Below are 11,979 nucleotides of genomic sequence, written 5' to 3' on the forward strand. Positions count from 1 at the left end.
GTTCAGCCATCTGATTGGAATTTACCCTTTGAAATTATGTGTGATGCTAGTGATTATGTTGTAGGTGTTGTTCTAGGGCAAAGAGTTGATAAGAAATTAAATGTTATTCATTATGCTAGTAAGACTCTAGACAATGCTCAAAGAAATTATGCTACTACTGAAAAAGAGCTTTTAGCAGTTGTATTTTCTTGTGATAAGTTCAGATCTTATATTGTTGATTCTAAAGTAACTGTTCAAACTGATCATGCTGCTATTAAATACCTTATGGAAAAGAAAGATGCTAAACCTAGACTTATTAGATGGGTTCTCTTGCTACAAGAATTTGATTTGCATATTGTTGATAGAAAGGGAGCTGAGAACCCCATTGCAGACAACTTGTCTAGGTTAGAAAATATTCTTGATGACCCACTACCTATTAATGATAGCTTTCCTGATGAACAATTAAATGTTATAAGTACTTCTTGTAGTACTCCATGGTATGCTGATTATGCTAATTATATTGTTGCTAAGTTTATACCACCTAGCTTCACATATCAGCAAAAGAAAAAGTTTTTCTATGATTTAAGACATTACTTTTGGGATGACCCACATCTTTATAAAGAAGGAGTACATGGTGTTATAAGACGTTTTGTACCTGAGCATGAACACGAACAGATCCTACGCAAGTGTCATTCCGAGGCTTATGGAGGACACCATGCTGGAGATAGAACTGCACATAAGGTATTGCAATCTGGTTTTTATTGGCCTACTCTCTTCAATGATGCTCATAAGTTTGTCTTGTCTTGTGATGAATGTCAAAGAATTGGTAATATTAGTAGACGTCAAGAAATGCGTATGCATTATTCTCTTGTTATTGAACCGCTTGATGTTTGGGGCTTTGATTATATGGGACCTTTTACTGCCTCTAATGGATACACACATATTTTAGTTGCTGTTGATTACGTTACTAAGTGGGTAGAAGCTATTCCAACTAGTAGTGCTGATCATAACACTTCTATTAAAATGCTTAAGGAAGTTATTTTCCCGTGGTTTGGAGTCCCTAGATATTTAATGACTGATGGTGGTTCACACTTTATTCATGGTGCTTTCCGTAAAATGCTTGCTAAATATGATGTTAATCATAGAATTGCATCTCCTTATCACCCTCAGTCTAGTGGTAAAGTAGAGTTGAGCAATAGAGAGCTCAAATTAATTTTACAAAAGACTGTTAATAGGTCTAGAAAGAATTGGTCCAAGAAACTTGATGACGCATTATGGGCCTATAGAACTGCATATAAAAATCCTATGAGTATGTCTACGTATAAAATGGTTTATGGAAAAGCATGTCACTTACCTCTCGAACTAGAACATAAGGCATATTGGGCTATTAAAGAGCTCAACTATGATTTTAAACTTGCCGGTGAGAAGAGGTTATTTGATATTAGCTCACTTGATGAATGGAGAACCCAAGCTTATGAAAATGCCAAGTTGTTTAAAGAAAAAGTTAAAAGATGGCATGACAAAAGGATACAAAAGCGTGAGTTTAATGTAGGTGATTATGTATTGCTATACAACTCTCGTTTATGATTTTTTGCAGGAAAACTTCTCTCTAAATGGGAAGGCCCCTATGTTATCAAAGAGGTCTATCGCTCCGGTGCCATAAAGATCAACAACTTTGAAGGCACAAATCCGAAGGTGGTAAACGGTCAAAGAATTAAACATTATATCTCAGGTAATCCCATAAATGTTGAAACCAATGTTATTGAAACCGTAACCCCAGAGGAATACATAAGGGACACTTTCCGGAGTGTTTCAGACTCCGAAAAGGAATAGGTATGTGGTACAGTAAGTAAACCGACTCCAAAAAAATTTTTAAGGCAATATTTCTCCGTTTTGGAATATTTAGAAAAATAGAAAAATAAGTAGCATCCCGGGAAGGACACGAGGGCCCCACGAGGGTGGTGGGCGTGCCCTACCCCTCTAGGCGTGCCCCCCTACCTCGTGAGCACCTCGTGTGCCTTCCGGACTCCGTTTTCTTGCACGTTATGTATTTTGGTTGGTAAAAATTCATTATATAACCTCCCGAAGGTTTTGATTCCCGTATCACGCAAACCTCCTCTGTTCTTGTTTCGAGCTGTTTTTTTGACAGATCTAGATTATCATGACGTCCCCAAGTGCTTCCAAGGACAAGTTCTTCGAGAAGGTCATCAACCCTTACCTCGCGGAGGTGCTGCGACACCCTCAAACCATTGAGATGCGTGATGGGTTGTTGCACATCCGCGATGTGGAGGGACCAAAGGGAACCGAAAGCATGGAGACAAGGCTCCAAGCAATGGAGCAACAAGTTTTCAAGTGCCAGGGGATGGTGGAGCATGGAATCAACGCTAGCCACACGATGCTCGTGGAGTTCACTAACAACTACAAGCCGGATGCCAAGAACACCGAGGAGGCCATCTTCAAGCTATATGAGAAGATCGAGCACCTCCAAGCCCAAATCTATGACCTGCAAAACCAAAACTGTGAGTATGAATATAGATTCAAAAGAATGAGTTTGGATGCAGATTCGAGGATTCTGGAGACTCGATCATCCTTCTATGATGGTGAACCTATGCCTTGGAAGATGGATGACAAGCCTACATCATCATCAACACCTCCACCTTCTTCACCGACAAAGGAGACATAATCACATGGGTATGGGCACTCTCCTTGGCAACTGCCAAGCTTGGGGGAGGTGCCCCGGTATCGTATCACCATCACAACTCCTATCTTTATCGTTTTTCTTAGTTTGATCCTATTAGTAGTATCTTGATTTAGTAGAATAAAGTTTATGGCATGATCTAGTTTTGAGTTTGCTTTATGATCTCTCTTTGTAATCGAGTCTGTGAGCTATATAATAAAGATTAGTGTTGAGTTAAGGGCTTGATTATTTTGCCATGATCTTGGGTGAATAAAAGAAAAGAGAAAAAGAATAAAAAGAAACAAAGAGTTCATATTGATCTTATTGAGAGTAATGACTTCATATAGAAAGAGTATGATGATTAAAAGTTGTTGGGAATTGGCAGACATAGCTTTGGTCATTGTTGCAATTAATAGGAAGTAATAAGGAAAGAGAGGTTTCACATATAGATATATTATCATTGACATCTTTTATGATTGGGAGCACTCATTAAAATATGACATGCTAAAGGGTTGATGTTGGACAAGGACGACAACGTAATGAGTTATGTCTTTCTTATATCTGATATAAAGTATGTTGTCATGGATCCTCTAACTTGTTGAGCTTGCCTTTCCCCCTCATGCTAGCCAAATTCTCAGCACTAAGTAGAAATACTACGTGTGCTTCCAAATACCCTTAAACCAGTTTTGCCATGAGAGTCCACCATATCTACCTATGGATTGAGTAAGATCCTTCAAGTAAGTTGTCATCGGTGCAAAGCAATAAGAATTTCTCTAAATATGTATGATTGATTGGTGTGGGAGAAATAAGCTTTATACGATCTTGTGATGTGAAAGTAATAAAAGCGACGGACTGCATAATAAAGGTTCATATCACAAGGGGCAATATAAAGTGACGTTCTTTCGCATTGAGATTTTGTGCATCCAACCATAAAAGCGCATGGCAACCTCTGCTTCCCTCTGCGAAGGGCCTACCCTTTATTATTATCTTCTACCTTATGCAAGAGTCATGGTGATCTTCACCTTTTCTTTTCCATTTTATCCTTTGGCAAGCTCAGCATGTTGGAAAGAACATGATTATATCTAATTGGATGTAGGGGAGCATGAACCATTATTGTTGACATTACCCTTGAGGTAAAAGGTTGTGGGGCAAAACTATAAGCCCCTATCTTTCTCTGTGTCCGATTAAGACTTCGTAACCACAAGTATTGCGTGAGTGTTAGCAATTATGGAGGACTAAATGATAGTTGAGTATGTGGACTTGCTTTTTAGCTCTGACATAGACTCTTTCCGATGTTATGATAAATTGCAATTGCTTCAATGACTGAGATTATAGTTTGTCGGAGCCCAATAAACTTTATGATTTATACTTTTGCATTGTGAATAGATCATCACTTGAACATAAGTAATCATATGACAAAATCTATATATGTTGCTGTTATGAGAATAATCATGATGCCTTCATGTCCGTATTTTATTTTTATCGATGCCTCTACCTCTAAACATGAGGACATATTTATTGTTATCGGCTTTTCGCTTGAGGACAAGCGAGGTCTAAGCTTGGGGGAGTTGATACATCCATTTTGCATCATGCTTTTATATCGATATTTATTGCATTATGCACTGTTATTTCACTTTATGTCGCAATACTTATGGCTATTCTCTCTTATTTTACAAGGTTTACATCAGGAGGGAGAATGCCGGCAGCTGGAATTCTGGGCTGGAAAAGGAGCAAATATTAGAGACCTATTCTGCGCAACTCCAAAAGTCCTGAAACTCCACAGAACATCTTAAAATAAATAAAGAAAAATCCTCACCAAAGATGAAGGCCAGGGGGCCCACACCTTGCTCATGAGGGTGGGGGCGCGCCCCCTACCTCGTGGGCCCCCTGGTGGCTCTCTAACGTCCATCTTCTCCTATATGAAGTCCTTCGTTGAGAAAAAAATCAAGAGGAACTTTTCGGGACGAGACTCCGCCGCCACGAGGCGGAACCTTGGTGGAACCAATCTAGAGCTCCGGCAGAGCTGTTCTGCCGGGGATACTTCCTTCCGGGAGGGGGAAATCATCACCATCATCATCACCAACGCTCCTCTCATCAGGAGAGGGAAATCTCCATCAATATCTTCACCAGCACCATCTCATCTCCAAACCCTAGTTCATCTCTTGTATCCAATTCTTGTCTCAAAGTTCGGGATTGGTGCTAGTAAGTTGCTAGTAGTGTTGATTACTCCTTGTAGTTGATGCTAGTTGGTTTATTTGGTGGAAGATCATATGTTCGGATCCTATATGCATATTATTACCCCTCTGATTATGAACATGAATATGCTTTGTGAGTAATTACGTTTGTTCCTGAGGACAAGGGAGAAGTCTTGCTATTAGTAGTCATGTGAATTTGGTATTCGGTTGATATTTTGATAAGATGTATGTTGTCTAGCCTCTAGTGGTGTTATGTGAACGTCAACTACATAACACTTCACCATTATTTGGGCCTAGAGGAAGGCATTGGGAAGTAATAAGTAGATGATGGGTTGCTAGAGTGACAGAAGCTTAAACCCTAGTTTATGCATTGCTTCGTAAGGGGCTGATTTGGATCCACATGTTTCATGCTATGGTTAGGTTTACCTTAACACTTTTGTTGTAATTGCGGATGCTTGCAATAGAGGTTAATCATAAGTGGGATGCTTGTTCAAGTAAGAACAGCACCCAAGCACCGGTCCACCCACATATCAAATTATCAAAGTATCGAACGCGAATCAGATGAACATGATGAAAAACTAGCTTGACGATATTCCCATGTGTCCTCGGGAGCGCTTTTCCTATTATAAGAGTTTGTTCCGGCTTGTCCTTTGCTACAAAAGGATTGGGCCACCTTGATGCACTTATTTACTTTTGTTACTTGTTGCTCGTTACAATCTATTTTTTCACAAAACTATTTGTTACCACTTATTTCAGTACTTGCAGAGAATACCTTGCTGAAAACCGCTTATCATTTCCTTCAGCTCCTCGTTGGGTTCGACACTCTTACTTATCGAAAGGACTACGATAGATCCCCTATACTTGTGGGTCATCAGCGGGCTTCAAAAATCAGAAGATACTTCGAAGCCCGGACTGTTCAGTCCGGAAAAACCTCAGACTCCGGATCATCGATCGGGTCAGGGTTCAGATCCAATGCCACCCACCCACCCAGACAAAAGCGCTCTCACGAGCATACAACAGCAGCCCTAGGAAACGGTCCACCACTTTTGGGCCAGATTCCTCCTTGTCAAGGACAAGGTCAAAGATTACCGCGACGAGGACGCAATATCAGCATTCCGCAACAATTGCATGAGCGAAGGACTCCTCAACGCCATTAATCGTCGCTGCATACTACACTTTGCTAACTTAGCAACTATTGTACAAAAATACAGCGCAATGGAGAGCGCCTAGAGAGATCAGACAGTCTGGGAGCTATCGGTCCCAACTCAACCACTGGTCCAGGCAAAAAGGGCGCACCCCTGTAACGCGCCCAGACCAATAGCCAAAAAATGCAAACCCGTTACGTGGCGTGGAACCGTTCTGGAGGGATGGCTTGATGGCCCATGCAAATTACACACCACACCGGATACCATACCAACCCACAGCCTCAAAGCATGTTGGATACTCCGGTAGGTAGCCAAAAACGGCGCGGACATCCTCACCAAAGACACCCCAGAGCAACACCCTCCAGAAGACGACAAACCCAGAGTCTTGACAGTCTTTGAGACATTCACTTCAAACAATAGGCGCAAAAGAGCACTCCGTGAACTCACCGAAGTCTTCCAGATCGCAACAATACACCCTTGGAATGACACTGCGATAACCTTTAATGCTGGCGACGAACCAAAACACAGGACAATCCGAACACCAACCGCCTTGGTCCTCAGCCGAATTGTGGATGGATTTCAGCTCACCAAGGTTCTCATGGACGGCGGCAGCGGACTGAACCTCATCTATGATGATACAATACGAAAAATGGAAATAGACAGGAGCCGCATCGAGCAAAGCAGCACGACCTTCCGAGGAATCACTCCCAGTTGGGAGGCATGGTGTGCAGGAAAAATCACACTCAACGTGGTATTCGGCACGCCGGAGAACTATCGGTCCGAAGAGATAACCTTCCAGGTGGCCCCCTTCAACAGCGGATATCACGCCCTCTTAGGGCAAGATGCATTCACGCGCTTTCAAGCAATACCCCATTACGGGTACATGAAGCTTAAGATGCCCGGGCCCAACGGTATAATCACTCTAGTTAGTGATCCGGACATAGCACTCCACGCCGACAATAAAACCGCGTCCCTGGCCCTTGAGGCATTATCTGAAGCCCTCGCGACCGAAGAGTAAACCGCGCTGTGCTCCACGGTGGACAGAGATGATGTGGTCCTAGACAAACGACCCAAATCCACCTCATTCAAACCGGCAAAAGAAATAGTCAAATTCCAAGTCCATCCAATGGACCCCAAGAAGACAGCATCCATCGGAGCACAACTAGACCCGACGGTTGATGCCGCTCTACGAGAGTTCCTGCGCGAGAATTGGGATATATTCGCCTGGCACCCTTTCGATATGCCAGGAATCCCACGTGAGTTGGCCGAACACAGCCTCAATATATTGAAGGGACACAAGCCGATCAAGCAAACACTGCGGTGCTTTTCCGAACCCAAACTCCAAGCTATGGGGGAAGAGCTAGCCAAGTTAATCGAGGCCAGATTCATTAGAGAAATAAAACATCCGGACTGGCTAGCAAATTTGGTGATGGTACCAAAGAAGGACAAATCCTAGCGCCTGTGCGTCGATTTCAAAGACCTCAACAAGGCATGCCCCAAGGATCCCTTCCCCCTCCCCCGCATCGATCAAATCATTGACGCCAACACAGGACACGACTCACTATGTTTTCTTGACGCATATTCCAGATACCATCAAATCAAAATGAAGGAATTCGATCAAGCTGCAACAGCATTCATCACCCCATATGGGCCATTCTACTTCAACACCAAGCCCTTCGGGCTCAAGAACGCTGGCGCCACATACCATCGCATGGTCCAAACATGCCTGGAGAAGCAGATTGGAAAAACAGTTGAAGCTTATGTGGATGACGTCGTCATCAAAACAAGGCACGTTGAAACACTAATAGACGATTTACGTCTCACATTCGACAACCTCCGCGTGTATGACATTAAGCTCAATCCGAAAAAATGCGTTTTCGGCGTCCCTGCTGGAAAACCGCTGGGCTTCATCGTTTCCAATAAAGGAATTGAAGCAAACCCAGCCAAAATCCGAGCTTTGTCACAATTGGCTAAACCAACAGACCTTAAACAAGTTCAAAAGCTCACGGGTTGCATAGCAGCTCTAAGCCGCTTTATCGCCAGATTAGGAGAAAAGGCACTGCCACTCTATCGCCTTCTACGGTGAACCGACCACTTCAAGTGGACGGACGCGGCAACAGCCGGACTGGAGGAAATAAAAGCCCTTCTTGCGAGCAATCCAATCCTGGCCACACCAAACGCCGGCGAACCGATGTTATTATACATATCGGCAACACATTAGGTGGTGAGCGCTGTACTCGTCGTTGAACGAGAACATGACGAGCATAAATTCCCGCTTCAGAAGCCAGTATACTACGTATCTACTGTCCTTACACCATGCAAATCCCGGTACCCTCATTTTAAAAAGATAGCATACGTGGTCTTCATGGCATCCTGAAAGCTCCGTCACTACTTTCAGGAGTGTTCGATCACGGTGGCCTCCGAAGTACCACTCAATGACATTATAAACAATCGGGATGCTATGGGCCGGATTGCCAAATGGGCCATCGAGCTCCTCCCATTTGACATTACATATAAACCACGTCGAGCTATCAAATCCCAGGTACTGGCCGACTTCGTCACCGAATGGACAGAGGCCGAACTCCCTAAAGAGTACGGCACATACTCCAATTGGGTCATGTATTTCGACGGCTCCAAAATGCTGGCAGGGTTAGGAGCGGACGTTGTTTTAATGTCCCCTACTGGAGACGTCATTTAGTACGTCCTCCAAATACTATACACAGACTCCAATGATGCAGCCGAATACGAGGCCTTATTACATGGTCTCCGGATGGCTGTCTCCATGGGCATACAACGCCTAGAGGTGCGCGGGGACTCAAACCTGGCAATATCTCAAATAAATGGAGACTTCGACACCAAAGATCCGAAGATGGCAGCGTATCATAACGCAGTCATAAAAATGTCGGCCCAGTTTGAGGGGCTCGAGTTCCATCATGTGGCTCGAGAGAGTAATCAAGCAGCGGATGTTCTTGCTCGTATCGGCGCTAAGTGCGACCCCGTCCCACCTAATATCTTCCTAGAAAGGCTTTTTAAGCCATCTGTCGTGTGGCAGGGGGAAAATGGCAATACTAGTCCGGATCCTAACATAACCCCAGATCCCAGAAACACCGATGTCGTTGGGGGCTCAGTCACCGAAATAACACCGTCGACGCATCTCATCATGGCAGTCATTGCCCCATGGACCGAACCCTTCCTGGCCTACCATAACAGGAAGGAACTTCCTGAGGACCAGAATGAGGCCCGTTGCATTGTCCGGCATTCAAAGGCCTACAAGGTTCATGATGGAGAGCTCTATAAGAAAAGCGCTACCGGAGTCCTTCAACGATGTATATCTGCGGAAGAGGGGCAGCAGCTCTTGGCTGAAATTCATGCCGGACTCGGCAGTCACCACACCGCAACTCGGGCCCTTGATAGCAAGGCCTTCCGTACGGGGTTTTATTGGCCGACAGACCGAGCAGATGCACATGACCTTGTCCAACATTGTGTCGGATGCCAACTCTTTGCCAACCAAAGCCATATGCCCCCACTGCCTTACAAACAATCCCCATCACTTGGCCTTTTGCAGTCTGGGGGCTCGATATGGTCGGACCCCTTAAAGGAGGAAGTCATAAGATAAAGTATCTGCTGGTCATGGTGGATAAATTCACTAAGTGGATAGAGGCCAAACCAGTCAAGACGGCCGAAGTGGGGCCAGTAATATATTTCATATCCGGCGTGGTACACCGTTATGGTGTCCCGCACAGTATAATCACAGATAGTGGCTCCAATTTTACAGCCGATGAGGTGAAAACCCGGTGCGCTAATCTAGGCATTAAGCTCGATTACGCCTCTGTCTATCACCCGCAGATAAACGGTCAAGTCGAACGGGCTAATAGTCTTATTATGAGCGGCATCAAACCCAGACTAGTGCGGTCTTTGAAGGAATCGGAGAAGCACTGGGTGGAGGAACTTAACTCCGTACTCTGAGGGCTGCAGACCACGCCCAACCGCACTACCGGATATACACCCTTCTTCATGGTGTAAGCAGTGTTACCCTGCGATATTATTCATGACTCACCTCGAGTGCGTACGTACGAAGAGAGAGAAGCTGAGCTAGATCGGCAGGACAGCTTAGATACCATGGATGAGGATCGCGATGTCGCAAAAGCCCGTTCCGCATATTATCAACAGTAGGCTCGCAGGTACCAAAGCAGAGAAGTGCGGGCCAAGACTTATAACGTTGGTGAACTCATTCTATGCTTGCCAGAGAAGAAAAAGGACAAAGTCAAGCCCAAGTGGGAGGGTCCCTTCATCATTGACAAAGTTCTCACCGGAGGAGCGTACCGCCTACGTGATGCGTCAGACAATCACCTGGAGCCGAACCCCTGGAACGCGGCCAGACTACGATGATTTTATGCCTAGCGCCGAACTCTGTGTTCGTTTCCTCCCTCCTGTTATTACAGTTTTTTTTCTTCCCTCTGTTTTCATTTTTTTTACCTTTTTCATTTTTTATTTAGCCTTACGGCTTTAGTACGGCTAGACCATCCCTACCTGATGCGTACATCTCTAAATATGTACGTTCACTATACCTGGGGGCTTCTCGTACAGAAGCTTGCGACTATTCTTCGAGCACCAAGCTCAGCACATATGCGTTTTTTCCATATGTACCTTTTCTTCCCCATTATATGCATCGATATGACTTAAGTTTTGGCCAAGCTGGGTTGCGTGGCTCCTGTGCTTATGCACTACGTTCCCGTTAGTTCGGCTAGGGCATAAAGGGAGCACCTCTGCGATTGTTACTGCCGGGTCATCCGGATGTGTACCTCAGATTGGGTGAAGCAGAAAGCTAGCGTTCTTAAGGGAATATTTGGTCGGCGAATTAAAGGTGTTTCCGCATTCACTCCATTGTGAACCCCAGATGCTACTTACTCTACGATTTTTTCAATCACAGTTCGGACATGCACATTAAATGCATGCACACCCAGGGAAAGGAACCCTTAACGGAACTATTCTCTCTGGAAGATGTTTCTTACATAATGTAATATAACATAACTAGCCGGATGCACATTGTCTATTCGAGCAATTATGACCCCTACACCTGGTTTCCAAGCATACCCCAGTATATTCTGCCGCTAGGGTATTCGGAAACACTCGCACCTTTGGGTCCAGAGGTTGAAGCGAAAAGGTAGGCGATGACAATTGTCTTTATTATCCAGCTAGAAGGAAAGTACATAGTCACTCACGACTCAAACACTTCCTCCTCTATACCGTCCAAAAGGCGGTCTAATTTACAATCATGTTGGGAATATTTGGTGGCCACCTCTACTTGGTCATATACTAAACTAACGGGAATTTCTTCCCCATTCGGCCCTAGCGGTCCGACACGAGCCATGTGATTAGGATCCAGCTTGGTATATCGCGTCTTCACCATGGCCCAGGCCTCTCGCGCACCCTCTCGGCAGGCCGATATCTTCCAGAGTCGGATACGCCGCCGCGCTCCCTTGAACAGCTCTACCAGCTTCTCCATACTTCATGGAGGGGAGTCGGATGGCCATAAGGCCTTGGCTACACTCCGCATCGCCTACCGAGCTTGCTCGTGCAACTGTGGCAGCCCTTGCAGAAGATCACTTGATGATCCGGACACCTCCTCTTCGGGGTGGTTTGTCAATATACCTGCAATTATAGCTATATCAGCTACTGTTACCTCCAAACTGTTATAAGATAAAAGCGGCCACATACTGAATATGCCGCCTCGCAACTTCTTGTTCTCCTTCACAGAGTCCGCTAGCTGAGCTCGCACATCTTTCTGTTCTTCTCCCAGTTTGGTGTTCGAATCCTGGAGTTTCTTTTTCTCTTGAACGACTTTTGTCAATACATGCTCGCCCGCTGCTAGTAGCTTTTTGGCTCCGTGTTCTTCGCTTCGAGCGGCGTCCAGCTACTCTCATAATTGGTCTAACAACCCAACAAAAAGATAAGCACCCAGATTCACACTATCACTGTATCG

Source organism: Triticum urartu, chromosome 5 (genome assembly GCF_003073215.2).
Source record: "Triticum urartu cultivar G1812 chromosome 5, Tu2.1, whole genome shotgun sequence".
NCBI lineage: Eukaryota > Viridiplantae > Streptophyta > Magnoliopsida > Poales > Poaceae > Triticum > Triticum urartu.